The sequence below is a fragment of the Phocoena sinus genome, chromosome 10 (genome assembly GCF_008692025.1).
Source record: "Phocoena sinus isolate mPhoSin1 chromosome 10, mPhoSin1.pri, whole genome shotgun sequence".
Taxonomy (NCBI): domain Eukaryota; kingdom Metazoa; phylum Chordata; class Mammalia; order Artiodactyla; family Phocoenidae; genus Phocoena; species Phocoena sinus.
The window spans coordinates 98,735,127-98,762,454 of NC_045772.1; positions in this window are offsets into that span (position 1 = coordinate 98,735,127).

Consider the following 27,328-nt stretch of genomic DNA (forward strand, 5'->3'; position numbering starts at 1 on the left):
GGCAGCCCAGTACATACTAGGGTGAGGTTTTTGTAAACAACCCAGAGTCAGAAAGGACAGAGGTTGATGGATAACTCTGCATCAGGTTCGGGTGGAATCTTGCAGGCCTGCCCTCCCCTCCCCCACCCCTCCCTCCTTTCTGTGCATCCCTGGAACCAATCTCTGTGTCCACCTCCAGAGATTCAAGCCACATGAGTTGGTGGGAGAGTCCTTATAGGAGATTTAACCCCAAGACCCTTTTCGCCAGAGAGGCGAGGTTGTCTAAACAATCTGTCACATGAAAGATCGGCCTCTGTTCTCTGTGTTAGGGAAGGCTAACAGATCACGGTCTGTAAAGAGGATGAGAAATCCCTTTTATCTTGGCCTGGTTCTTTTTTTTTTTTTTTTTTTGTGCCGTACGTGGGCCTCTCACTGTTGTGGCCTCTCCCGTTGCGGAGCACAGGCTCCGGACGCGCAGGCTCAGCGGCCATGGCTCACGGGCCCAGCCGCTCCGCGGCATGTGGGATCTTCCCGGACAGGGGCACGAACCCGCGTCCCTTGCATCGGCAGGCGGACTCTCAACCACTGTGCCACCAGGGAAGCCCTTGGTCTGTTTCTTTTAAGCAGTTTTATCACTCTAAGGATACCTCCCTGGTGGAGATATTCCGAATGCCCACTGCCTGCTTCCTGTTTGCAGAAAGCAGGGTCCTTCCCACACCCTACTCTACCCCTACTAAGTGTTCACGCATGCAAATTGCCGCTTGTCTACTGGTCCAGAAAATAGAGCAACATACGCTGGGCTGAGAAACAAAAATGCACCCTTCATGTGACTTCCAAAGTGGAAAAGACAGGGCTGACCACGTCTGTGCCGACAGATTTATTCTGCCAAGTTGGAAGGTAGCGGGTGTTGGAAGACCAAAGACTTTGTAGACTTTGTAGTCGGCAGAGCTGAGTTCAGATCCTGTCTCCCGTGGCTTAGGAAGCTGCGTGCCTTTGGGCAAACGATTTCCTCTTTAAATACCTTCTTGGCATGTTTATTGAGAGGATTAAAGATACTGTATGTAAAGTGCTTGGAACTAGTAGGTATTAAATAAGTGATAATTACAGCAATCTGGGTTGAAGCTTTCTGCAAGAGTTCCTCACAGGTTGTATGACGTGCTATTAATTAATCCATTCAGGCAGTCAGTCAAGAAACACTGACTTATAAAACTGTTTATTGGATAGTAATGAGATTAGTAAGTATAGAATTACGTCAGGACCCCTAGACTTAGAATTTCAGAGGAAAACACTCGACAGCAATCATTTGATCCTCACCACGGGGGTCTCCCCTGCATCCTGCCCCAGAGTGGGGTGGGCTGAAGGGCTCCCTATCTGGACACAGGTCAGGTCACCACTTCTACCCGCTGTCTCTTGTTTTGGTTCCGTGTCCTGTGCGCTGGGATAGAACCTAAGTTTCTTGAGATCAGGAGCTGGGAAGTCACTGCTTATAAGTCAGTGCCTGGAGAGACTGCTTCACCGCTTCGCCTGTTGACATGTTGCCGACAAGCCCAGAGCCACAGATGCCGTGTACTTGGGTCTGACGGTAGAATCATATCCCTTATTAGCGAGTTTATAGGGGTAAGAACGGAGGGTTGCCAGGGAACTGCTGGACCCTTCGGTCTTCTGGATTTTTGGTTTCTGTATTTTTTTAACATCCTTGAAAAGACGAGGACGAAGATGGGGGGGAAGGAGTCCCAGCTCTCACAGTGGGCCCTCCACACCACTGCTCCGAGGGTTCTGAGTGGTTTACTGTGAAGGCTGGGATCCAGGTGTCATACGCTGAGTCTAACTTGTGGGATGAAGCCCCTTGTCTTCCCAAGCCTCCATGTCCTTGTCTGTAAGACAAGACGATTGGAGAGGTCAGTGCTAAGGTTTCTTACAGGACAAACAATCTATGATTTACTTCCCCCGGCTTGTGGTTATGAAGGGGGCTGTTTTGGACAGTTACCATATTGACTTTTTTCTTCTGTAGATTCGCGTGTGCCAGAGGCTTCTGGAGAGTGTGTGCGTCTCAGGGGTAATAACCTGCCACTTTCAAGTCAAGCCTTGGATGGGAATGATGTAACAAGGTCAGGAATTCATGGGCCTCTGGCCTCTTACATCAGACTACAAAAAACCACACAGCCAGCCAACAGCTGAGGAGCCCTCCAGGGCCGACCAGGAAGGAGTTAGTCTGCTACTCAAATGTATTATGACCTGGGGCAATCGATGTATTATGACCTGGGGCAATCGATGTTCTATCTCCGCAGACAGCTTCTGGGGAGGCCATAACCCCCTTCCAGTCCCAGGCTTCTTCCCATTTGACTGTAGATCCCTGAATACGAAGGAACTAAAGCTCTTACCTTACCCTTATTCCTACAGAGTCACTGGGAGTCAACTTGGTATAGTCAAGCTAGAAATGCCTGGAGGAAGAAAGTATCTCCATACTGTTTAATTCATTCATTCGTTTCAAAAATATCTGTAGAGCACCTGCCAGGGGCCATGGGCCATGCTGGTCATTGGCAATTCAACTATGAACAAAACCAAACACAGTCTCTGCTTCCATGGTGCTTACAGCCCAGTGGGGAGGCAGGTACTAATACAAGACACTAACACACCAACGAATGAGTGTTTAACTTTGAACTTGGGGAAGTGTTATAATGGAAAAGGGACAGTTCTGTGAAAGTGCGTGTAGGCGAGACTGCTGATTGCCCCCTCAGTATCCAGCCTCCCCTCTACTCGCTGAATCCGTTTTGTTAGATGGACTAGTGGGTCCAGCTAGAACATGACTTTTCCTAGCCTCTCCTGAAGGTAAAGGTGGCTTTTTAGCTCATCTGGGGTCAGTAAGATACAGTAAACGTTCTTGGGTAGGATTTCTGGGAATTCTTTTTAATGGGGGATGGATGTTGTGACGGCTGGAGCTCAGGAAGCTCTTGAGTAAACATGAGGAAGGGGCTTTGTGCGGGATACATGGTAGGGTTGCCACCAGTCTTGGCCGCCTACCTCTGGGCGGCTCATTTCAAGAGAGAAAAGAACCATGCCCCAACCTGGTGTCCCCAGCCTATCTTGTTTAAGCTGCTATTTGTGGTTTAGAGATGAATATAATTTCTAATTGATACAGCATTTGACTTAGAAACTTGACCCAGGCAGAGAGGGTGTATAAGGGGTGGGTGGCACTTACCAAGGATGAGTGGGTGAAACTGGGATTGGTGCTGGAGAGGGGAATAGCTGTGTTTGTAGGAGGCATCCACCCAGGCAGGGGCTCCACAGGGAGAGGAAGCAGTGTTCCTGGAACTGGAAGAGGGCCAGTGTGGGTGGGATGCAGAATCCGAAGGGGCAGAGAGGTGTGGAATGAGATGGGGAGGTGGGCTGGACTGTAGGAAATGGGTCTTGGTCCTCATAATAGATACTTTGGACATTTTCCCTGGAGCATCAAAAAGCCACAGCAGAGTTCGAAGCAGAGCGGCGTGTGGTCACTTTGGAAGAATTGCTGGACACAACTTTCCCAGCAGTTAAGGGAGGGGCTCTGGATCCAGATCTGGCCAATGACTTCGAGGGTATGGTGCTTGCTGTGTACAGCTCCTATCAACCATCACCCTCACTTTATTTTTTTATTTTTAATTTTTTAATTGAAGTATAGTTGATTTACGATATTATAGTAGTTTCAGATATACAACATAATGATTCAAAATTTTTACAGGGTATATACCATTAAAATTTTTTTAATTGAAGTATAGTTGATTTACATTGTTGTGTTAATTTTTTCTGTACAGCAAAGTGACTCAGTTATACATACATATATATATTCTTTTTCATATGCTTTTCCAAGATTATACTCAATTTAAAGTTATTATAAAATCTTGGGTATGTTCTCTGAACTGTAAAATATATCCCTGTAGCTTTTTTTTTCCCGTTATTAATTAATTAATTTATTTTTGACTGTGTTGCTGTGTGCAGGCTTTTCTCTAGTTGTGACGAGCAGGGGCTACTCTTTGTTGTGGTGTGCAGGCTTCTCATTGCGGTGGCTTCTCTTGTGGTGCACGGGCTTCAGTAGCTGTGGCGTGCGGGCTCAGTAGTTGTGGCTCACTGTCTCTAGAGCGCAGACTCAGTAGTTGTGGTGCACAGGCTTAGTTGTTCCGTGGTATGTGGGATCTTCCCAGAGCAGGGCTCAAACCCACGTCCCCTGCATTGGCAGGGGGTTTCTTAACCACTGCACCACCAGGGAAGCCCTCCTGTAGTTTATTTATTTTATACATAGTAGTTTGTACCTCTTAATACCCTACCCCTGTATTGCCCCTCTGCCCTTCCCTCTCCCCACCGATAATTACTAGTTTGTTCTCTATATCTGTGAGTCTGTTTCTTTTTTGTTATATTCACTAGTTTGTTTTATTTTCTGGATTCCATATATAAGTTATATCATACAGTTTTTGTCTCTGACTTATTTCACTAGGTATAACACCCTCTAGGTCCATCCATGTTGTTGCAAATGACAAAATTTCATTCTTTTTTATGGCTGAGTAATATTCATATATATATATATATATATATATATATATATATATATATATCTCCACATCTTTATCCTTTCACCTGCTGATGGACACTCAGGCTGCTTCCATATCTTGGCTATTGTAAATAATGCTGCTATGAACACTGGGATGCATGTATTTTCCAGATTAACATTTTCATTTTCTTTGGATATATACCCAGGACTGGAATTGCTGGATCATATGGTAGTTTTATTTTAGTTTTTTTTTGAGGAACTTTCATAGTGTTTTCCATAGTGGCTGTATCAATTTACATTCCCACCAACAGTGTATAAGGGTTCCCTTTTCTCCACACCCTCACCAACATTTGTTATTTATGATTTTTTTTTGATGATAGCCATTCTGACAGGTGTGAGGTGATATCTCACTGTAGTTTTGGTTTGCATTTCTCTGATGATTAACGATGTTGAGCATCTTCTCATGTGCCTCTTTGCCATCTGTGTGTCTTCTTTGGAAAAAATGTCTATTTGGGTCTTCTGCCCATTTTTTTAATCAGGTTGTTTTGGATATTGAGTTGTATGAGCTGTTCATATATTTTTGATATTAACCCCTTATTGGTCACATCATTTGCAAATATTTTCTCCCGTTTAGTAGGTTGTCTTTTCATTTTATTGATGGTTCCCTTTGCTGTGCAAAAGCTTTTAAGTTTAATTAGGTCCCATTTGTTTATTTTTGCTTTTGTTTCCTTTGCCTTGGGAAACACATCCAAAAAAGTAATTCTATGATTTATGACAAACAGTGTTCTGCTTAGGTTTTCTTCTAGAAATTTTATGGTTTCTGTTCTTACATTTTGGTCTTTAATCCATTTTGAGTTTATTTTTGTATTTGGTGTAAGAAAATGTTCTCATTTCATTCTTTTACATGTAGCTGTCTAGTTTTCCCAGCTCCACTTATTGAAGAGACTGTCTTTTCTTCCTTGTATATTCTTGCCTCCTTTGTTGTACATTAATTGACCATAAGTGTGTGGGTTTATTTCTGGGCTCTGTATTCTGTTCCACTGATCTATGTATCTGTTTTTGTGCCAGTACCATGTTGTTTTGATTACTGTAGCTTTGTAGTATAGTCTGAAGTCAGGGAGCATTATACCTCGAGCTGTGTTCTTCTTTCTCAAGATTGTTTTGCCTATTGGAGGTCTTTCCTGTTTCCATACAAGTTTTAGAATTATTTGTTCTAGCTCTGTGAAAAATGCCATTGCTATTTTAATATGGATTGCATTGAATCTGTAGATTACCTGGTTAGTATGGTCAGTTTAACAATATTAATTCTTCCAATTCAAGAACACAATACATCTTTCCATCTGTTTATGTTGTCTTCAATTTCTTCCATCATCATCTTATAGTTTTCCAAATACAGGTTTTTTTACTTCCTTAGTTAGATTTACTCCTAGGCATTTTATTCTTGTTGATACAATTGTAGACAGGATTGTTTTCTTAATTTCTCTTTCTAATAGTTCATTGTTAGTCTGGAACTGCAACAGATTTCTATAAATTACTTTTGTATCCTGAAACTTTACCAAATTCATTGACGAGCTCTAGTAGTTTTTTTGGTGGCGTCTTTAAGATTTTCTTTGTATAGTATCATGTCATCTGCAAACAGGGACAGTTTTATTTCTTCCTTTCCAATTTTGATTCCTTTTATTTCTTTTTCTTATCTGACTGCTGTGGCTAAGACTTCCAATACTATGTTGAATAAAAATGGTGAGACTGAATATCTTTGTCTTGTTCTTGATCTTAAAGGAAATGCTTTCAGCTTTTCACCATTGATTACAATGTTAGCTGTGGGTTTATCATATATGGCCTTTGTAAAGTTGAGGTACTTTCCCTCTGTAACCACTTTGTTGCGATTTATTATCATAAATAGATGTTGAATTTTGTCAACTTCTTTTTCTGCATCTATTGAGATGATCATGTGATTTTTATCCTTCAGTTTGTTAGTGTGGTGTATCACACTGATTGATTCGTGGATATTGAACCATTCGTGCACCCCTGGGATAAATCCCACTTAATCATGGTTTATGATCCTTTTAATGTACCGTTGAATTGGCTTGTTAATATTTTGTTGAGAAGTTTTGCATGTATGTTCATCAGTGATATTGCCCTGTAATTTTGTTTTTTTGTCATATCTTTGTCTGGTTTTGTTATCAGGGTGATGCTGTCCTCATAGTTTGAGAAGGATAGGTGTTAGCTCTTCTATAAATGTTTGGTAGAATTCACCTGTGAAGTCATCTGGTCCTGGACTTTGGTTTGATGGGAGTTTTTTTTTTAAATTATTATTATTGATTCAATTTCATTACTAGTAATTGGTCTGTTCATATTTTCTTCTTCTTCTTAGTTCAGTCTTGGGAGATCGTACATTTCTAGGAATTTGCCCATTTCTCCTAAGTTGTCCATTTTATTGGTGTATATTTGTTTACAGTAATCTCTTATGAACCTTTGCATTTCTGTGGTATCAGTTGTAACTTCTCCTTTTCATTTTTGATTTTATTGATTTGGGTCCTCTCTCTTTTTTTCTTGATGAGTCTGGCTAAAGGTTTATCAATTTCCTTTATCTTTTCAAAGCACCAGCTCTTAGTTTCGTCGATCTTTTCTATTGTTTAGTCTCTATTGCATTTATTTCTGCTCTGATCTTTGTGATTTCTTTCCTTCTACTATGGGTTTTGTTTGTTCTTTTATCTTCACTTTATTTGAAAGGTGAAACGAATTTAGGATTTGGTTTCAGATTGTCTTGGTTAAGTCTTGGCTTTATCATTCAACATGTATGATCTTTAATATATCACTTAGGTTCAAATAATACCCAACACTCAGATTTGCTACGGTTTAGTAAGATAATGTATGTAAAAGTACTTAAAAAAATAAAGCATTACAAATACAAATTATTAGGCTTACTACTACTAACAATTAAAATAGGAAGAAATATTTAGAACATCTCAGCTCTTGGCAACACTAATTAATAATAGTAGTTATCACTTACTGTGCCTATTGAATATCCAATCTTGCACCAAGTACTTCACAAATATTATCTATTTTTAAACTTCGTCACAACCTTTAAGAGAGATATTACTCTCCCCGTTTTTTAAGGAGGAAACTTAAAAAAGAAATTAAAAAAATTTTTTTGAAATGAAAAAAGATCAAGTAAATTTCCCAAAGTCACACAGTTAACAAATGACAGAAGCAGGAATTGAACCCGGACTGTCCGATGTCAAACTCTCAAACAGTAAAACCTATACCATGCCTGAGTCCCAGATCCTGTTTCTCGTGGCATTATTTTGTCTCTGTGGGATACCTTTAATTGTTCTGTGATTTGTATTTACAATTTACCTTGTTTTCAAATGACAGTGCTCTGCTTTTCAGAGGGAACTGATGATGCTGCCACACCTGTGAGACGCATACTCTATATATTGAATTATTTTAATGTAATGCTTTTTTTGCCTTTTAGCTTACCCTGCTTTCTTTTTCTTCTTAGTGCTTTAACATCACTTGCTATCGTGTTACATGCTTACTTCATTATCAATTTATGATCTGCTGGCCTGATGGGAAGTTAAGCTCCTTGAAGGCAATAGTTCCATCTATCTTGCTTCCTTCCTATGCCCCCCAGGGCTTAGAACAGTGCCAGGCACCCGATATATATTTCTTGAATGAATAAATACATATGGGGAGGGGCGGATCTGTAGCGGCTCATATACATTGCTCTATCCTGTCTTGTAAATCTAATTGTACATCTATGGAACAGCTGACTGGGTGAGTGGAACCTCTGGATTGCTGCTAGGAAAGTATGAAGAGTCTGTGAAGTGATTGTCAATAGAGGGGAGGCAAACGCAAAACCTTGTGGAGTTTTTCCAAATACATCGCCTGTCCACTAGCCCCTAGCCTCAATTATCACCTCTCTGTCCCACCCTTCTTTCCTGCTCCCCTAGTGCACTGGGAGCTTTCTGAGGACAGGGACCTCATTTTCATCGATTTGGTTTCCTAGACCCAGCACTCGATGAATGGGCAGGAACTAGTGAATTACACTCAGGGTCTTGGTCTCTTCACCATGATCCAAACACCAGGCGCACTGCGCCTCCATCTGTAGACCCGTGAGGACCACAGGGGCCCATATCAAGGTTGGCTTGAAGGCAGAGTCAAGTCGGGCAAGACGAGGATTTCTCCAGCCGGGGCTGCTGATGTTAGCTAGGTCTGCAGGACCAGGAGAGAGGCAGGTCCAGCAGGGAGGTGAAGAGGGGAGGAAGGTCTGGTTTGGCAGAGGGAAGGCTGCATGCACACCAGCTTCCATCCACGGCTGTCACCTAGGAGTGATAGAAATTTTACTATGTATAACTTCCGCTAATAGTTAGGGAGAAATAGATTAGAAAGGGAATAGATTCAATAGGATTCAAACTAGGTTTGAATTCCACTTCTGTCCACACCAGCAAAGTATCTTAGCTCACCCAACCTGAAGCACTTCTTCTGCAAGAAGGGAAGACAATGATACTTACCTCATTGGGTTGCTGTGAAAATACAATGAGACAGTGTATATAAAACACTCAGCACGGTACTGACACTCAGAAGTGCTGGGAAAATCATTATTAAATTGCCTTACATATGATAAAATACTGTGCTGATGAAAGAGATTATTAGAGAGGTGGTGGGAGGCTACCCAAGGGTCGGGAAGGGACCCCTCCTCAAGCCTCCCGCCTCTGGCCCTGCCCAGATGCTTGACATTCCAGCCTCCGGCCCTTGGGGAGGCCCTGTTTAAATGCAGATTTTATCTGGTACCCTTTAATGGCATTCATTCCAGTTATTAGCACCTTAACTCTAATCAGATTAACCTCAGCTTAAAAAGGAGTCTTGGGCCCGGAAATGTGGAGTGAGGGAAAAGGTAGTGTGTAGGGGTTCACAGCACCCCGGAGGTTCTTAACCCTTGGGTGGCCTTGGAGGACCAAGGGGAGAGCCTTTTAGGAGACCCGTGAGGCTGGATGCACCGCATCACTGCGAGTGGACTGGAGGGAGGGCGGGACCGGCACCGGGTGGAACATTGTTCTCTTTAACAAGCGCAGAGGCTGCTGGGATGATCACTGGCCATCTATTTACAAGGCTTTAGGAATTTACAGTGGCCTGGGCCATTCTGTAATTTCTCAATCAAAAGAGCTTAAAGGTTCAACTACCCTCCTGCAGAAATGCGGGGAGGCAGAGGTTGGGACTCAGGATGGGGAGTTGTCTTCCTTAATGAATAGATTTTATGTTTTAGAGCTATTTTCAGTTCACAAAAAATTTGAGCAGAAAGTTCAGAAAGTTTGCATATATTCCCTCTCCTCTTTTGTTTCCCTATTACAAATATCTTGCATTGGGGTAAAACATTTGCTATAACTGATAAACAAATGTGGATACATGATTACTAACTAAAGTCAATGGTTTACATTAGGGTTCGCTTCTGTTGCACTGTTCTATGTGTTTTGCCTGTTTGGCACCTCGGGGGCTGGAGAGGGCGCTGGCTTAGCATCCCTGGGATGTGATCAACACTGTCTTCCCTCCCCTCTTCCTTTTTCCTTCCTCTCCACCTTTCTATCACTAACACTTTTTCTTTTTCAGGTTTTGGTAGGTCTTTTATAAAAGATTTAGAGGCACTTTGTGAATGGTTATTTACCTTACTGCCCATTTGAATCACCTATGGAAGTTGAAAAAAAAAAAAATCCTGGTGCCTGGGACCCAGCCTGATTCAGTTAAATATGATTTCCTGGGTGATGCGCAGACACAGGTGTTGATTCAGAATCTCCCCAGGTGTCCCTACGTGCGGCCAGGGTGGCCGGCCAGTGTCCTAGGTTGTGTGCCTTGGGGGCCACTCCGGACTCTCAGGGGTGCTCCTGGAGGGGTACACCGTAGGGCAGAAGGAGATCACATGGGTCTCTGGGGGTACAAGTAGCTGTGAAGAGAGCACTTCACATTGTCACACACGTGTGCAAAAAGGCACGTACGGGATATCGGGGGCAACATTGTTTGAGATGCTGAAATACTGGGAGAACCTAAAGGCACACTAGTGGTACATGATTACATAAAAAAATGACAACTCCATACCTTGGAATATTACACAGCAGTTCAAATGAATAAGACAAACCTGTATGTATTGATACTCAAAGTGATGCTCAGGAACTGCGGCCCCTGCTTGAACATGACAGCTGACTGGTCAGAACGGATGCTGACCGTTAGAGGCAGGAACCAGCCTTTGTCAGACGGGTCCCCCAGGTGAAATACATCAGCCAGAGGATCCACTTTGCTGACACTTGAAAAACATCTCCAGGGTGTTGTTAAGTGGAAAACGCCAGCACCAGCACAGCATGGAGAGTGAGATCCCCTTTATGCATGAAAAAGAAGCCCTAAAACTAGGCATAAATATACACATTGGGCGGTAAATTAGAGGAAAAAATCCAGGAAGGAGATCTAAGTCTACAAGGATAGTTACCTCCTGGGAGGGGACTGAGGATGGCGAAGGGGGTCTGGAACATTTTAGTTCATGTAATTCTGTGTCATTTGAAAAAAATTTTTTAGGGTGAACACATGTTTGTATATTATATGCGTAATGAAAAAAAGTAAGTAGATAATTTTTTTATGAGAAGAAAAAATGCCTCTGTGGCCAAATTTCTGGATTGTAGTCCTGGATCTCTCGCCTTTGCACAGGACTTGCCACCCAACCCTTTGCACCTTAGTTTCTCCATCCCTGAAATGGGTATAATATTGTTTTATATAGTGAAGATGAAATGAATTGAGATATATGATTTGGGGTGTGGATAAAAATATACCTGAAGTGGGGTGGAGAGGTTGTCTTTCTCCAGCAGATAAAGGGAGATGATTCACTTTTCAGCAATTCCCTCTGGGAATGAGTGAAAATTATCAACATGAAATTGCATGCATAGATAACAAACTTATCGTTACCAAAGGGGGAAGGGGGGAGGGATAAACTAGGAGTTTGGGATTAACATATACACACTACTATATATAAAATAGATAACCAACAAGGAGCTATTGTATAACACAGGGAACTCTACTCACTATTTTGTAATAACCTAAAAGGAAAAAGAATCTGAAAAAGAGTCTATCTATCAATCTATCTACCTAACTGAATCACTTTGCTGTACACCTGAGACTAACATGACATTGTAATTCAAATATACTTCAATTAAAAAAATTATTACCAAAAAATAAAATAAGATAATATGTCTTTAATAAGAAAAATCTTTTAAAAAGAAATTGCATGTAAGTCAAAAGCTGTGGACAAATGGGAGGATTGTTCACTGGCTACCCCTCCCATTTCTACCAGCCACCACCTCCCTTTCATTTATGCATTCATCTCTTAACCATTCACCAAATTCTGACGAAGCAAGTTTAGACTGGTGCCTAAACTCCAGTCCCTCACAAAAGTATCCTTATTTGGAAACAGGGTCACTGCAGGTGTAATTAGATAAGATGAGGTTGTCCTGGAGTAGGGCTAGCCATTAATCCAACATCACTGGTGTCCTTACAGGAAGAGGGGACAAAGCCTAGTGATGACAGAGACAAGACACTTGCTACAGCTACATGGGCACCCAGGACTCCCAGATCTCAGCCACCACAGAGGCCGAGAGGCCGTAAGGACTCTCCTCTACGGTTTTCGGGAGCTCGGCCCTGCCCACACCTTGACTTTGGACTTCAAGCCTCTAAACTATAAACAATAGATTTCTATTACCTTAAACCACTCAGTTTGTGCACTTTGCTGGGTCTGTGCTAGGAAACTAACACGGGGGCAGTGAAAGCACACGTTTGGGCTTTGGAATCAGACAGATCTAGGGTTAAATTCTGTCCACATCATTCTAGTTGTGCGATCCCAGGTACCCTACTTAGTGTGTCTAATCCTAGTGTCCTTGTCTATAGAGACAGAGAGAACAATAGTGCCTGTGTCACAGGTTATCAACACTACGGAGTGAAGTAACATAAATAAAGCACGCAGCACAGTCCTTGTACGTGAGACACTGAGTGAAATGTCAGACCCCCCCTTCAGCATTTATTATCTAAGCCCTGAGTTTTCTATATACGTATGTGTGTGTTACATATGTGTAATACATTTGAAAAAGCATTGTTACCACCCTTGAAAGAACTGCAGCTGGGGAAAACCCAAGTAAATTGGATTGCTTGTCTCACCCTGAATTCTCCCCCAGGGTAAGGGAGATAAACCACTTGGTTTATCAGGACGGGAAATGAACCTTTACCAACATTGACTCTGTTGCATCAGGCATCATATGAGGCAACCCTATGAAGTAGGGACTATTTTCATTTCCACTGAAGTTACATCATTGCCATTAAAATCTAACCGGGAGGGCTTCCCTGGCGGTACAGTGGTTAAGAATCTGCCTGCCAATGCAGGGGATGGTGGTTCGAGCCCTGGTCCGGGAAGATCCCACATGCCGCGGAGCAGCTAAGCCTGTGTGCCACAACTACTGAGTCTGCCCTCTATAGCCCGTGAGCCACAACTACTGAAGCCCACACACCTAGAGCCCATGCTCCGCAACAAGAGAAGTTACTGCAATGAGAAGCCCGCGCACTGCAACAAGCAGTAGCCCCCGCTCGCCGCAACTAGAGAAAGCCCGCGTGCAGCAACGAAGACCCAAAACAGCCAAAAATAATAAATAAAATAAATAAATTTATTAAAAAAAATCTAACCTGGGGACTTCCCTGGTGGCCCAGTGGTTAAGACTTCGCCTTCCAACGCAGTGGGTGCAGGTTCGATCCCTGGTCCGGGAGCTAAGATCCCACATGCCTCAGGGACAAAAGACCAAAACATAAAATAGAAACAATATTGTAACAAATTCAAAAAAGACTTAAACAAAAAGGGTCCACGTCAAAAAAAAATCTTAAAAAAAAAAAAATCAAACCTGGATTCAGGACTTGTCACAGTTTTATTCCTACAGCTCAGGTCTGTTTCAGCCTTCGGTGCTCCATGCTCCCCTACAGATGCTGGATGAACCAGGCCTTAATGTGTCCTTGCCATCTCAGGCCTTGGCCCCTACTGCCTTTCCATGGTGTACGGAACCCTCTCCCTGCCATTTCAGAGCGTCTTGGCCCTGCCTAAGTGCCCTCTCTGTGTAGCAACCAGGTAGGCACAAGCTCAGCCCAGCTTTGCCCAGGTACCCCTGCAGCGCGGCACTCAGCCGACCTCGCCTCCTGTTTCCTACCCCAGGACCTGGGCTCCCTGGAAGAATCCGCTCACACAAGCACCACTTGTGGGGCTACCCTCGAGAGAAGAGTTGAGGAGCTGGAGGATAAGTGTTGTATCCTTTTGTTCTCCAGAACCACAGCCCTGAGATGGATTTCACAAGCTCCTTGAAGGATTCTGGTAGGATCCAGCATCAGCTGTCCTTAGTGGCGGCCAATGGATAGAGCATTCTGCTAGAGACTTTCCTTTCTCTGGTTTCACTTCCTTGGGCCCTAGGATCACATATCCAAATAAATATCTGAGACTCTACTTTGCGAAAACCCCTAGAAGCTTGGTGCAGTCGCCTTTCAAGGTGCAGGTCAAATATCCAGGGACGTGGGACCTACCTTCTCAGCCTCGTTGATGTCCCCGTGCTGTCAGGTCTTGCCGCTCTTCCAGCTGCCTCCCACCTTCTGCACAATTTTGTACCCTGTCACCACACTGCATTGTTATTGCTCCCACAGGGAGCTTTTCTACCAGACTAGAAACTCATTGGGGCAAGAGCCTGTGTCTTAATCATCTTTGATTTATAGTGTCTAGTAGATTATTTTCGCTTAGCAGGCGCTCAAAAGTGTACGTTAACTCTATTCCTTGGGTTATAAGGGCCCTCACGGATAGCACATCTTTCCCTGGGACAAGGTGGAGAATTGGGGCACATTCTTAGTGGTGTTGTCTCTGGGTCCCCCTAGCAGGGTCCTGGGAGGTTTGTACGCCTTTCTGGGTGATTGCTAATGTCTCCCTTCTGTTCTACCACTTGGTGCCTTCCACTAGGAAATATACGCTCACTCCTATTTCTCTCTCCCTGCCAGATATTATACCTTATAAGGAGCACTCCTGAGGTTCTCCAGCTCCTTTCTTCAATAAACAGGTCAGAAGATGCTGGATGCTGCTAACCTATGTCACATGTAAAAGTATTTCTTTCTGAGAAGATGCTGTCTAGGTAACGTAAAATGAAATGTAGGTATCAATGTCATCTCAGTTCAGAACCAGTAAAAAGTTAGGAATCTGTATTAGAAGAAGATATTTTGAAATGGAAAATGTTCATTATAGAATATTAAAGGAAAAAATCAAAAGCAGATGTGGTATGATATTAACACACCCACCACTAAAAAGTTATATGCTCAGAAAACAAGAAGCGGCTGGAAAGTAATCACCAAAATGTTAAGGTATCTTTGGTGGTGAAATTATTACTTTTCTTCCTTAATGTTTTTGTTTTCTACAACGAATATATGTTACTTTATTTATTAAATAGGTTCTGTATTTTCATGGTACACAAAAAATAGATATTTACTGAAAAGAAAGTCCTCCCATCCGTTCCTGGCCCCCATCTACCTGGTTCCTTTCTTTAGAGGTACCCAGTTACCAGCTTCCGACACATACACACACCCAACACACGATATATTTTACACAAGTGGTAGCATATTATATACGTTGTTCTGCGTCTTGCTTTCTTTACTTGACAATGTATCTTAGTAATTTTTCTGCATCAGGATAAAAAGCTGCCTCCCCCTTTTTAATCGATGCATAGTATCATGTTACATGGACGTATCAAAATGTATACAGATGGCAAAGCATTTACGTTATTTCCGACTTAATGTCACAACATGGTTGTTACAAACAACGAACGTCCCCGACCGTCATTTTTCACATGTGCAGGTGTATTTGGAGGCTAGATGCCCAGAGATGAAATTAACTCAAAAGGTACGCGAATCTGCAATTATGACAGAAATCGGAAAACGTCACTGGGCGGAAGATGGATCATTTCACGCTACTATCAGCAGTTTGTGAAGGTCTGTTTTCTCACACTCTCACGAGCAGTTATCGAACTTAAAAAAAATCTTTACCAACCTTACAGGTGAAAAGATGGCATTTCATTTGCACCGTAAGTTTGCATTTCTCTCGTAATGAATGGGGTTAACATCTTTTCATATGTTTAAGAGTTACAGATCTTTGACTTATGATGGGTTGCGTCCCCATAAACCCAGTGTAAGTTGAAAATTTCATGAGATTAAAATACATCTAGTACACCTCACCTAACGAACATCATTGCTTAGCCTTGCTTACCTTAAAAGTGCTCAGAGGGCTTCCCTGGTGGCGCAGTGGTTGAGAGTCCGTCTGCTGCTGCGGGGGACGCGGGTTCGTGCCCCGGTCTGGGAAGATCCCACATGCCGCGGAGCGGCTGGGCCCGTGAGCCGTGGCCGCTGAGCCTGCGCGTCTGGAGCCTGCGCTCCGCAACGGGAGAGGCCACAACGGTGAGAGGCCCGCGTACCGCAAAAAAAAAAAAAAAAACTGCTCAGAACACTTACATTAGCCTACAGATGGGCAAAATCGTCAGACACAAAGCCTATTTTATAATGAAGTGTTGAATATCTCATGTAATGTGTTGAATACTCTACTGAAAGTACACCATCATGAAGTCAAAAAAATCATAAGTCAAACCACCCTAAGTTGGGGACTATCGATATTTGGGTTTCTTTTTCTGTGAACTGTCCCTATTCTTTGTCCATTTTCCATTAGATTGTTGGATTTTCTCTTATTTACTTTTAGTTCTTTACATATGAAGGAATGTAGCACTTGCCTCTCGTGTGAGTTACAAATATTTTTTCCAGTTTGTTGTTTACCTTTTGGGCTTTCCGAGGTATTATAATTATCATTGTTGTTATTTTGTTTTTGTTTCATAGAAGTTGTAAGAAGTTTTTCCAGGGTAAAATTTATCGCTCTTTTCTTTTATGCTTCCGGATTTTGCATCATACTTTCTCTCAAATGAGGTTATAAAATTCTTCTCATGTTTCCTTTTAGTAATTTGTGATTTCATTTAAATCTTTCATCCATCAGAATCTATTTTGGTGTTAGTTATGAGATAGGGATTCCCTTTATTTTTTTCTTCGGATGGATTTCCCATTGAGTCAACACCTTTAATTTAATACGCAAAATTCTCATATATCCTTAAATCTATTTCTGAATTTTGTATTTGGTGTTAGTGATCTTTGTTTCTATTCATGTTGTTTTGATTTTGGAGGACAAAATAGGTTTTTATATCTGGTAGTTTCAATCTTCCTTGTTACTCTAATTTTTCCAGAATTTTCCTGGATATTCTTGGTAATTTTTCCATGTGAAGTTTAGACCCAGCTAGTCTAGTTCCAAAAAAATACCCTTTTGGTATTTTTATTGGGATGACATTAAATTTACAGATGAACTATATTGACAGGTTTATGGTCATGAGAATTCAGGGATGTGGTATGCCTTTGTATGGTTAAATCTTCTTTTGTGTCTTTCGGTAGCATTAACATTTAAAATTATAGAGCCTGAATATTTCTTAAGTTTATTCTCAGGAATTTTTTTTTGATGCTATTCTAAATAGGGTCTTTTCTTTCTTTATGTTTTCTAAGCAGCTATTTTTGTATATGTGAATGCTATCTGATTTCCATATGTATAAATGGAATTTGTTAAATTCTGTTTGAGTTTGTAATGTTTCTATTTGGTTCTCTTTTTTTCAGGTATACCAGGGATCTGCAAACTATAGACTCTGGGACTAATCTAGTCATGCACTGTTTTTGTACGGCTGAAGACTAAGAACGGTTTTTTACATTTAACAGAACTGTTTTGTTTGTGGTACGCGGGCCTCTCACCGCTGCGGCCCCTCCCGCCGCGGAGCACAGGCCCCGGACGCGCAGGCTCAGCGGCCATGGCTCACGGGCCCAGCCGCTCCGCGGCATGTGGGATCTTCCCGGACCGGGGCACGAACCCGTGTCCCCTGCGTCGGCAGGCGGACTCTCAACCACTGCGCCACCAGGGAAGCCCACATTCTACTTTTCAAAGTTGTGAACTGTAGAAAACAAACAGAGGAAGCATTTATACAATTCTGAGAAAAATAATAGAATAAACTCTTATGTACTCACCATCTAAGGCAAGAAATAAAACTTTATCATCGCACAGGTGTGCACCTACGTGCCCTTCCCCAATTGCATGGCTCCCCTTTCCTCACTCAGAGCTAATTTTGTGCTAATTACTTTCTTTCTTTTCTTTAGAGATTTCACTTCCTAAGTAGTTCTCTAAGTCACTTTAATCATGATCTATCATTTACTTCATATAAATAGAATCCTATTGTACGCTGTCTTTGAGCTGTTCCTTTTGCCCACTGTTATATTTTGAAGCTTTTTCCCATGCTGACGCACAGAGTATTTCTACGCGTGACTCTAGCTCAAGGGACTTATCTATTCTACTGCTGATGGACATATGGTTCGCTTGCATTTTTTTCTTCCACGGAGAATACCACTATAAACAACATTCTTGTGAAAGTCTCCTGGCGCACATGTGTAAAAGCCAGATAGTTTTCCCATAGTGATTATGACATTTCAAATTCCCATCAGCGCTGGATGATAATTCCATTCCCACTAATCCTTGGAATTGGCAGAATTTTGAATATTTGCTCATCTGGTGAGTCTGAAAAGTATGTTGTGATTTTAATTTGCATTTCCCTGATTATTAATAGTTGACAGTTTTATATATGTGTGGAGCGTTTGTGCGACAATTTTGTTTATTTGGGCGGGGGGAGGATGTTTGTCTTCTTTCTACTGATACGAAAGAATTTTTGTATTTTGGATACTAATCTTTTCGGTTCTATTATTCCCATGTCTTCGCCTCCTCTGTGGTTTTTGATAGTGTCTTTCGAGGAATAGGTGATCATAATTTTAATAAATGATCTTAATTTTAAAAAGGTGAGTAATTTCTTTATGGTATATTGAGCTCCTTTTCAAATGCTTATTGACCCTTTGGGTATAATCTTTCATGAAGCTCCCGTTCAAGCCTTTCGTCAATTAAAAAAATTGTATTAAAAAATATGTCTTTTGGGCTTCCCTGGTGGCGCAGTGGTTGAGAGTCCGCCTGCCGATGCAGGGGACGCGGGTTCGTGCCCCGGTCCGGGAGGATCCCACATGCCGCGGAGCGGCTGGGTCCGTGAGCCATGGCCACTGAGCCTGCGTGTCCGGAGCCTGTGCTCTGCGGTGGGAGAGGCCCACGTACCGCAAAAAAAAAAAAAAAAAAAGTCTTTTTCCTGTTATTTTGTAGGAGTTTAAAAATAGATTTTGGATATTTGTCCTTTCTCAGATATACGTATTGTGAATATTTTCTCCCACTCTGTGGCTTGCCTTTTACTCTTTAGATGTCTTTTGATAGCACAAGTTCTGAATTTTGATAAAGTTTAATATATCATTGAAAAATTTTGTATTTCACACTTTTTGCATCCAGTTTTTAAAAGATTTTCCTACTCCAAGGTTATGAAGATATTTTCCTGTTCAGTCTTCTGGAAGCTTTCTGGTTTTAGCAATCATGCACGGTTTTATGATTCATCTTAAATTAACTTCTGCGTATGGCGTGAAATAGGGGTTATATTTAATTTTTTTGTATAAGGGTATCCAGTTGTTCTAGCACCACTTATTGAAAAGTTCTCTTTTTCCCTGTTGAATCACATTGGCACCTTTGTCAAAAATCAAGCGATTGTGTTTGAATGATTTCACTTCTAGACTTCTCTATTCTATCCCGCTCTTTATTACGACGATACCATACTGTCTTATTTCTATAGCTTTATATTTTCCTGAAATAGGACAGTGTAACTTCCCCAGTTTTTCTGCCATCTTTAAGATCGTCTTGGCAATGCATATACAATTTAGAATGAGCATGTCAGTTTCTTCAGAAAGGCTTCTGGGATTTTGTTTGGGACTGCATCGAATCTAGAGGTCTACAGATCAATTTGGGACAAGCTGAGGTCTTAACAACAGTAAGCATACTAATCCATGAACAAAGCATATCTCTACAGTTATTTAGGTCTTCTTTTATTTTTTTTCCTCAGAAATATTTAAAAATAATCAGTGTCAAGCTCTTTCCCATACTTTGTTAGATTTGGAATTTGATTTTTTTTTGAAAGCCATGGTAAATGAGACTGCTTTTTGTTTCAATTTCCAATTACTCACTGCTAGTACATAGAAAATGTAGAAATAGACTATATATAAATATAGCCTACATAAACACAATTGATTTGTAAATATTGACCAGTAACCTTGCTAAATTCATGTATTAATTATAGCTGTTGGTTTTTAGATGTCTTTAGATTTTTTTAAGTATGCGATCAGAGATAAAATTTTACTTTTTTCTTTTGTAATATTTACACCTTTTATTTATTTTTCCTGCCTTAGTACACTTCCTATGATCTCCACTATAATACTAACAGAAGTGGTGAGAGTGGACATCCTTGCTGTTCTTAGAGGAAAGTATTCAATATTTGACTATTAAGTGTGATGTCACTGTAGGTTTTTAGAAAATATTTTACTGAAATTCTAGGATTAAGAATTTTAAAATTAAAAAATGATAAAAGTAATAAATAATCTTGTGGGTATCTGAACAAAAATTCTCATACGTATAAGGAGAATGCTATCAGGCTGGCTTGAGGCGTCAACAACATTCTAACGTTAGAAGAAAGTGAAGCAAACACCACAAAATGTCAAGGAAAAGGTGTCATAAGAATTTTACACACCAATAGCTGTCATTTTATGTAAAGGCACTGACAGATATTTTTAAGCATACAAAAGTTTTGGAACTATACCACCTAAGAAATCCTCCTTAATATCTACTAGATTGAGCAGATTTAGCCGGCATTTTTCTAGAGTAAAAATGGTCAATGATTAGTAGTTTAGTGGTTTAGTTTAATAGAAACATGAAGGGAGCAGTCACAGTGAAGGATTTAAATAGAGAAGGACAGTTTTTAAAACGTGTGTATTGTGGTTTCAGAAGAGAAAGTAAATGCTATCGATTTGACAATGTAGAAATAATAAGTATAAATAATAAAAATCTTGAGATGGAGAAGGGAGAGGAGATGAGAAGTTTCATTGCACTTATCCCTTCATCCTTCACGTGGGAAGAGGGGAATTTGCAGCCAGCAGGATATTATAAAGCTGGGACAGACCGTGTGAATTGTCTGCCCCCAATCCACTTGTAGCCCTGTTTTCTCTTCCGTTCTTTAATGGAAGTTGGAAAGCTAAAATTCTAGCTATCCCAGCACACTTTGCAAGTAGGGAGAGCTGGGTCACACCATTCCTAACCAATGAGATCTCAAATCTGCTTGGAGAGGATTTATGTCCAATACAAAGACACAGTTACAAAAGGAGAAGACTCTGGTCCTGTTTTTCCTGCCTGGATTACGAGTGAGAGCCCAGAGGAGTCATTTATTCACACTGTAGCTCGTGGAACTAAAAGATGGAAGGAACTTGGGACTACGATAAAATCGTGGAGCCACTCAAACAGACCGCCCAGGCTAAGGACTTTTATTTAAGCCCTTCTCATTGAAACTCTGGTTTATTTGGTTCCTGGTTATTAAAGTCAAACTCTTTCTTAACTGACTCAGATTTGGGGATCCAGAGGTGAGGCTCTGAGATCCAGACCTGGCTGTGTAGGGGAGGCACCGAGCCGGTGTTAACAGCACAGGTGCGGAAGCAGACAGGCTCTGTCTGTGTCCTGGCTCTGCCACTTACTGGCTTTGGGTCCCTGGACAAATTACTTAACCTAAAACTTAGTTCTTCATCTTAAATCTGCATAGTGAAAAGACTTAACTTGTAACATGGTTTTGCAAATCAGAAATGCATGTACACAGCTTAGCGTAGCGACTGGCACGTGGTCATGTCCATGAGTTGAGACTCTTTAAAAGCCAAATGTCAGCTCGAGCCACTCTGCCTTTCTCAGATATGATTAAACTTGGCTTGAACGTCCATTCCACAGCCCTGTGAAAATCCGGAGCCCATCTGCAGCAGGCAGACTTCTACGGTGGCCCCTATGGTCCCTGCCTCTTGGTATTCATGCCCTTGTATAACTCCCTCCCCTTGAGCCTGGGTTGGACCTGGTGACTTGCTTTTAATTGACAGAATACGGCAAAACGGAAGGGATGTTGCTTCTGTGATTAGATTATAGAAGATTGTGACTTCTGTCTTGCTAATAGACTCCACCGCCTTCCTGGTTCGTGTGCATTGGCGACCGTGCTGGAGAGATCCGCTGTAGCAAGGACCTGAGGGCAGCCTCTGGTCCACGGTCAGAGAGAAGTTGAACGGCAGCCACAATCACGTGAGCTCAGAGGAGGGTCTTTCTCCAGACGACCTTGCGGATGAGACCCCAGCATGCACGACACCCCCTAAGAGACCTCGACTGTGACCTTGTAAGAAACCCTGAGGCAGACGACTTAACCCTGTGCAGATCCTGACCCACGGAAATGATGAGATAATAAAATGTTGTTTAAAGCCACTAGGTTTTAAGGTAATTTCTTATGCAATAGAGCGCTAATACACTTTACAAAAATCTTGATATTGGTCATATTTCTGTTTGCCTTAACAATCAAGTGTCTGTGCCCCTTCACTGTTTTCCACAAAAATATCCCGTCAGATCTAGATATTTTTGCCGTGGGGTGTATTTAATGAGGATTGTGGGCTAGGGGAAATTCCATCCCTTCTCTCCTTCTTTTTCTTCATGAACAATAGCAAATCCTTCCTCAAGATGAAGAAATGAACAATAGCAAGTCCTTCCTTTGACCTGAGCCAAATAGTTCTGCCCAAGCACCTGCCAAAAGATACAGTTTCTTTCTTAAGAGAAATTCTGGAAAATCCAAGTTTTCTCATCTTGTTCCATAATAGTCTTATCGCTGTTAGTGGGGAAAAGAAAAAAAAAAAAGAAGGAACCATGGACATATCGTCAGGAGAAGAGAAGGCTGAGGTGTGAGAGAAACCTTCAAACCCAGGGTAGATTCCAAGAGTTCAAAGAGAAGGTCAAAGAGAAACATCTCTGCACACCGAGAAAGGATGAAAGGAAACAGGTTTGACTTCCACGAGAGCTGGAGGGGCCAAGATCTCTTTCTTGAAAGGCAGCGAGCCACAGGTTAAGTCAGTAATTTGTCTGGAACCTTTCAGGTGTTGCCCTCTTGGAGGCCAGAGAGTGATGTGACCTTCACAGCAGATTCCCGCCAGCCCTCTCAATTCAAATGTGAAAGGTCGGGGAGGAGAAGGCTCTCCCCTAGGGTCACTCAGCGTAACGTAGCATCACGGGTCCGAATGCTGCCTGATTCTTGTGCTATTCCCTAGACCTGCTACCTGACCAGGTCAGAAGGGGGAGGCCGGAGGAGAACGTCTCCACATTCTTGTTCTAGTGTTAGCAAGAGGGGGCGAGGAGCAGAATGGAGCCCAATCCTGGGCGTGAAAGACTTGGGCAGTGAAAATAGAGAACTCCTTATACTGGGTGTGTGGGAATGGTAGCGTCCTGGAGGTTGAATACAAGAGTTCAGGGCAGAATGTTGACGATTGGAACTAAGAAGAAGGATGGGGACCAAGTACTAAGGTAAAGCATTCGTACTGGAGACGGCTGGAAGTTGGGAGTCAGGAGCGTGTGCCTGGGTACGTAAGTATCCAAACACAGCTCTCTCTTTTTATTTGGCATCAACCTCATCACTGGCCACTCGTGCCCTGGTGTTTTTACCTTATGTCAGGGTTAGTGAGTGGTAGGGATGGGATTCTACGGAGGCCCCTGGACTCCAGTCCAGAGCATTTTCTACAAGGTGTAGGAAGTGCTACATGTCCTGTGGACCATCAGTTAGAAATCCAACTGCCCTTTGAAGGAGACAAGAAGAATAACTAGAACACGTGGAAAATCCCACGTTTACCGAGTGTGGAAACCAGGGCAAGTCATTCACTTTCTCTGCAGGTGTGTTCAGTAGTGATTATTCACTTCCCCCCCAACCCCCAGAATGCCCCACTTGCACCATTCCGCTCTCCTGATGCTATCAATTCTAATTTCAGAGGGAAGAAGAGAAGCCCTCAAACGGGACTCGCTATAGACACCCAGCTCACCACCAGCTTGTACTCACACCCCCTCCCGTCTGCGGGTCTCCCCGTTTGTTGGGGAGCCTGTCTCCTACCTTCTCAGCCTTTGTGGGGCCACTGATGACTATCCTTCTCTTATGTCTTCAACTTCTTTCTCTTTCTCTAAAGGCTTCTCATAAAGATTATGTGTTCAACCCTCTCCTACATATAAAAACTTCCCCTTGATCCCCCGCCCTCCTCTGGACTTACCTTTCTCCCTCTCTCTCTCTCTCTCTCTCTCCCTCTCCAGAGCCAACATCTTGGAAAGAGCTGTCTAAGCCCATCGAGTCCTTTTTCTCAAGCCCTACTGGGTCCTCAGTGCCCTGCAAGCTGGGTTTCATCCCAGCCACTTCAATGAAACTGTGGTCCCCAAGGTGACTATTGGGCTCCATGTCCCTAATTCAATGGACACTTTCCTGTCCTTGTTTGGTATCTCTGCAGCTTCTGAAGCAGGTGTCCACTTGATCCTGAGAGCACATCTCTCCCTGCATCCCATGAAACCACACTCCAGTACTTTACTGGTTTTCTTCCTTCTTTTCTGACTTTTCTTTGATAGACTTGCAACTTCCTCACTTCCACACACCCCTAAAATGGGCTCTGTCCTGGACCCTTTTCTACATACTCCCCCTTGGGGATCTTAATCTCCACCATGGCTTTACCGTGACCTGCCGGTGACTCCAAAATCTAGATGTTTAACACAAATTTCTTTCCTTGAAATCGCCCACTGGAAGTTTCCTTTTGGAAGTGCCAGAACCTTAGATTCAACATGGTCAAAGTAAAACTCATCTCTTCCCAACAGCTGTTCCTCCTTTTGTGTTTTCTCTCTTGGTAAATGACACCAAAAACCACTCAGGTGTCTAAGTCAGAAACTCAGACATCATTTATTTTTTTTCCATTCTTTTTCAAATTCTTTTCCCCTTTGGGTTACTACAGAATATTGAGCAGAGTTCCCTGTGCCATGCAGTAGGTCGTTGCTGGTTATCTATTTTAAATATAGTGGTGTGGACACTTCAGATATCATTCTTGACTATTCTTTTATTTTTTTCACAGACAACAGAAAATCCTGTGGTTCTAAATCCAGACTATCTCTCCAGTGCACCCATTTCTACCCTTCTCCTGTGCCACCACCTGAGACAAGGTCACTACGTTTCTCACCTGTGTTATCACAGTAATTAGTTCGTAGCTGACCCTCTTCCTTACACTCTGATTCTCCTGTGCCACCACCTGAGACAAGGTCACTACGTTTCTCACCTGTGTTATCACAGTAATTAGTTCGTAGCTGACCCTCTTCCTTACACTCTGATTCTCCTGTGCCACCACCTGAGACAAGGTCACTACGTTTCTCACCTGTGTTATCACAGTAATTAGTTCGTAGCTGACCCTCTTCCACTCTGATTCCTTCCCATTGAGTCTCCATATTGCAACCAGATTGGGCCTCCTGAAATACAAACCCGCTCATATTAAGATCATTCAGGGAGGGATAAATTAGGAGTTTGGGATCAACACATACACACTACTATATATACAATAAATAAGCAACAAGGACCTACTGTATAGCACAGAGGACTATACTCAATATCTTGGAATAACCTATAAGGGAAAAGAACCTGAAAAAGACTAGATATATACATCTATGTATAACTGAATCATTTTGCTGTACACCTGAAACTAACACGACGTTGTAAATCAACTATACTTCAATTAAAAAAAAAAAGAAATAAGACGAGTTACATGGAAAAAAAGGACAGAAGAGCAGAGATAAGAAGAAAAGAAAAGAAAAAGTAAAGACAAGATAAGGTGAAAAAAAAAGATCCTTCAGTAGCCTTTCATTGCCACGTGGTCTTTTCTGATGCTACAGCCTCTGTCTTCGCTCATGGTGGCCCCTTTGTATACGTTCTAACCCAGTGCCCCCAAATTGGCTACCCATTGGCCCATTAAAACCCACAGGTGTGTTTTATTTGGCACACACAGTATTTTTTCTAAGCTGAGCTGACATTTAAAACTAGAGAATTTCTCATAAAAGTCCAGGTTTCCAGATTCCTTTAAAAATTGGAATATACATTAATACCCTCCTCCCCCCTTTCTTGTGTGTTCACAGTCTGTTGTCCCTTTAGATGGGGCCTGAGTTGTCTAGTGCCTATGGTCTCCCACGCCCCAGGGCCTCCACTACAGTAAGTGACCACCGTTGTCATATTTGTACTGCCTCCTCTGTCTGCAATACCCTCACTCCCTTCTCTTTGCTGGGCCACCTCCCGCTTTTCCTTGGGTCTTATCTTAATCATCACTTCCCCACGGAAAACTTCCTTGAACCCTAGGGCCCTATTTATGTGCTCCCACAGCATGAAAGCCAAGAGTCTCTCCTGTGTTGGGGGAACCTAGTGCTGCCCAGGAGAGGAGGGGAGGTGGGCTGGGAGGCAGTGACCGGGGGGGACTCATGGTGAGCATGGGACTCTCCACCAACATTTGTGACCACACCATGTCCCTGAGCAGGGGCTGATATATCCAGCCTTCCCAATGGGATGTGCTTTCCTAGGTCACATTGCAAATGGCTTTCCAGCCCTCGGTTTGTCCTGTATTTCTGGGTGCCGTCCTTATGCACCTTATGATATGGAGAAGCAAGTTAGTTAGCTGTCGGCTGACGTATGCCTAAAAGTTCAAGGGTACACGGTGCTGTGCTAGGAACAGGAGATGTGTAAGTAAATAATACATAGCTTTTACCTTGAGAAGAGTATCCAATCCAGTGGGGAAGACACACACAAATGCAAATAAGTAGTGAAAGTGTTAAGAGCTTTGATAAAGGTGTGCAGGTGGGTGCAATAGGGGTGCCGTTGCAGCAGTGACAGTTTCTGCTCAAGGAATCAGGAAAAGCTATTCCGAGGAAGGGAGGTATGAACTGAATCTTGTGGGACAGATGAATCGAGAACAGTACAAAGCTTGGAAGAAAAGCCATGAGGGGCGGTCCTTCCGAATTCTATAGGTTCAAAGGACTTACGGAAATAGAATCTCCAAATACATCAAGCAAAAATCTGATACAACTGAAGGAAGAAATAGGCAGTTCGGTCACTGCTGGAGATTTCAATGCACCTTTCTTACCGATTCTTGCCCTGGAGAAACTCCTCAACCTTTTGGGCACTTATTTTGCTCATCTGTACCGTGGGGATAATGCCGTTCTACGCTGATCTTTAGAATTATGGGGACGAAGCAGACGTGGAAGAACTTAACAGTCTTTCAAGAACTGAACAAAGTGTATCACTCTCCTGACTGCAATAAAACGTTTTGCTCATCATCACATGGCAAACAAACAAAGCCGAGAATATTTACATTGTATCAGGCACTGGGCTGGATGCTGAGGGGTAGAGAGGGCTCAGACAGCGGAACGCCCTCGAGCTGCTCAGAGTCGGGTACAGAAGACAGACACTGATAATTTCATGATACATATTTACATAGTATACGTACATATAATTATATAATGTATCTAATATATGTTCTGTGTTAATATCTATGTTTATACATTATAAATAATAATTTAATTTGAAAGTCTTTTACATAGAAAGACACAGAGGTTACCAGGCATCACCAACATTTAGTATTTTTTCCTTCATGCATTTATTCAACAAATATATAGCTACTGGGTGCTGGGCCCATCCTGGGGCTGCACAAATGGTGAGTGAGACCAGCAAGGTCTCTTCATCTGTGGAG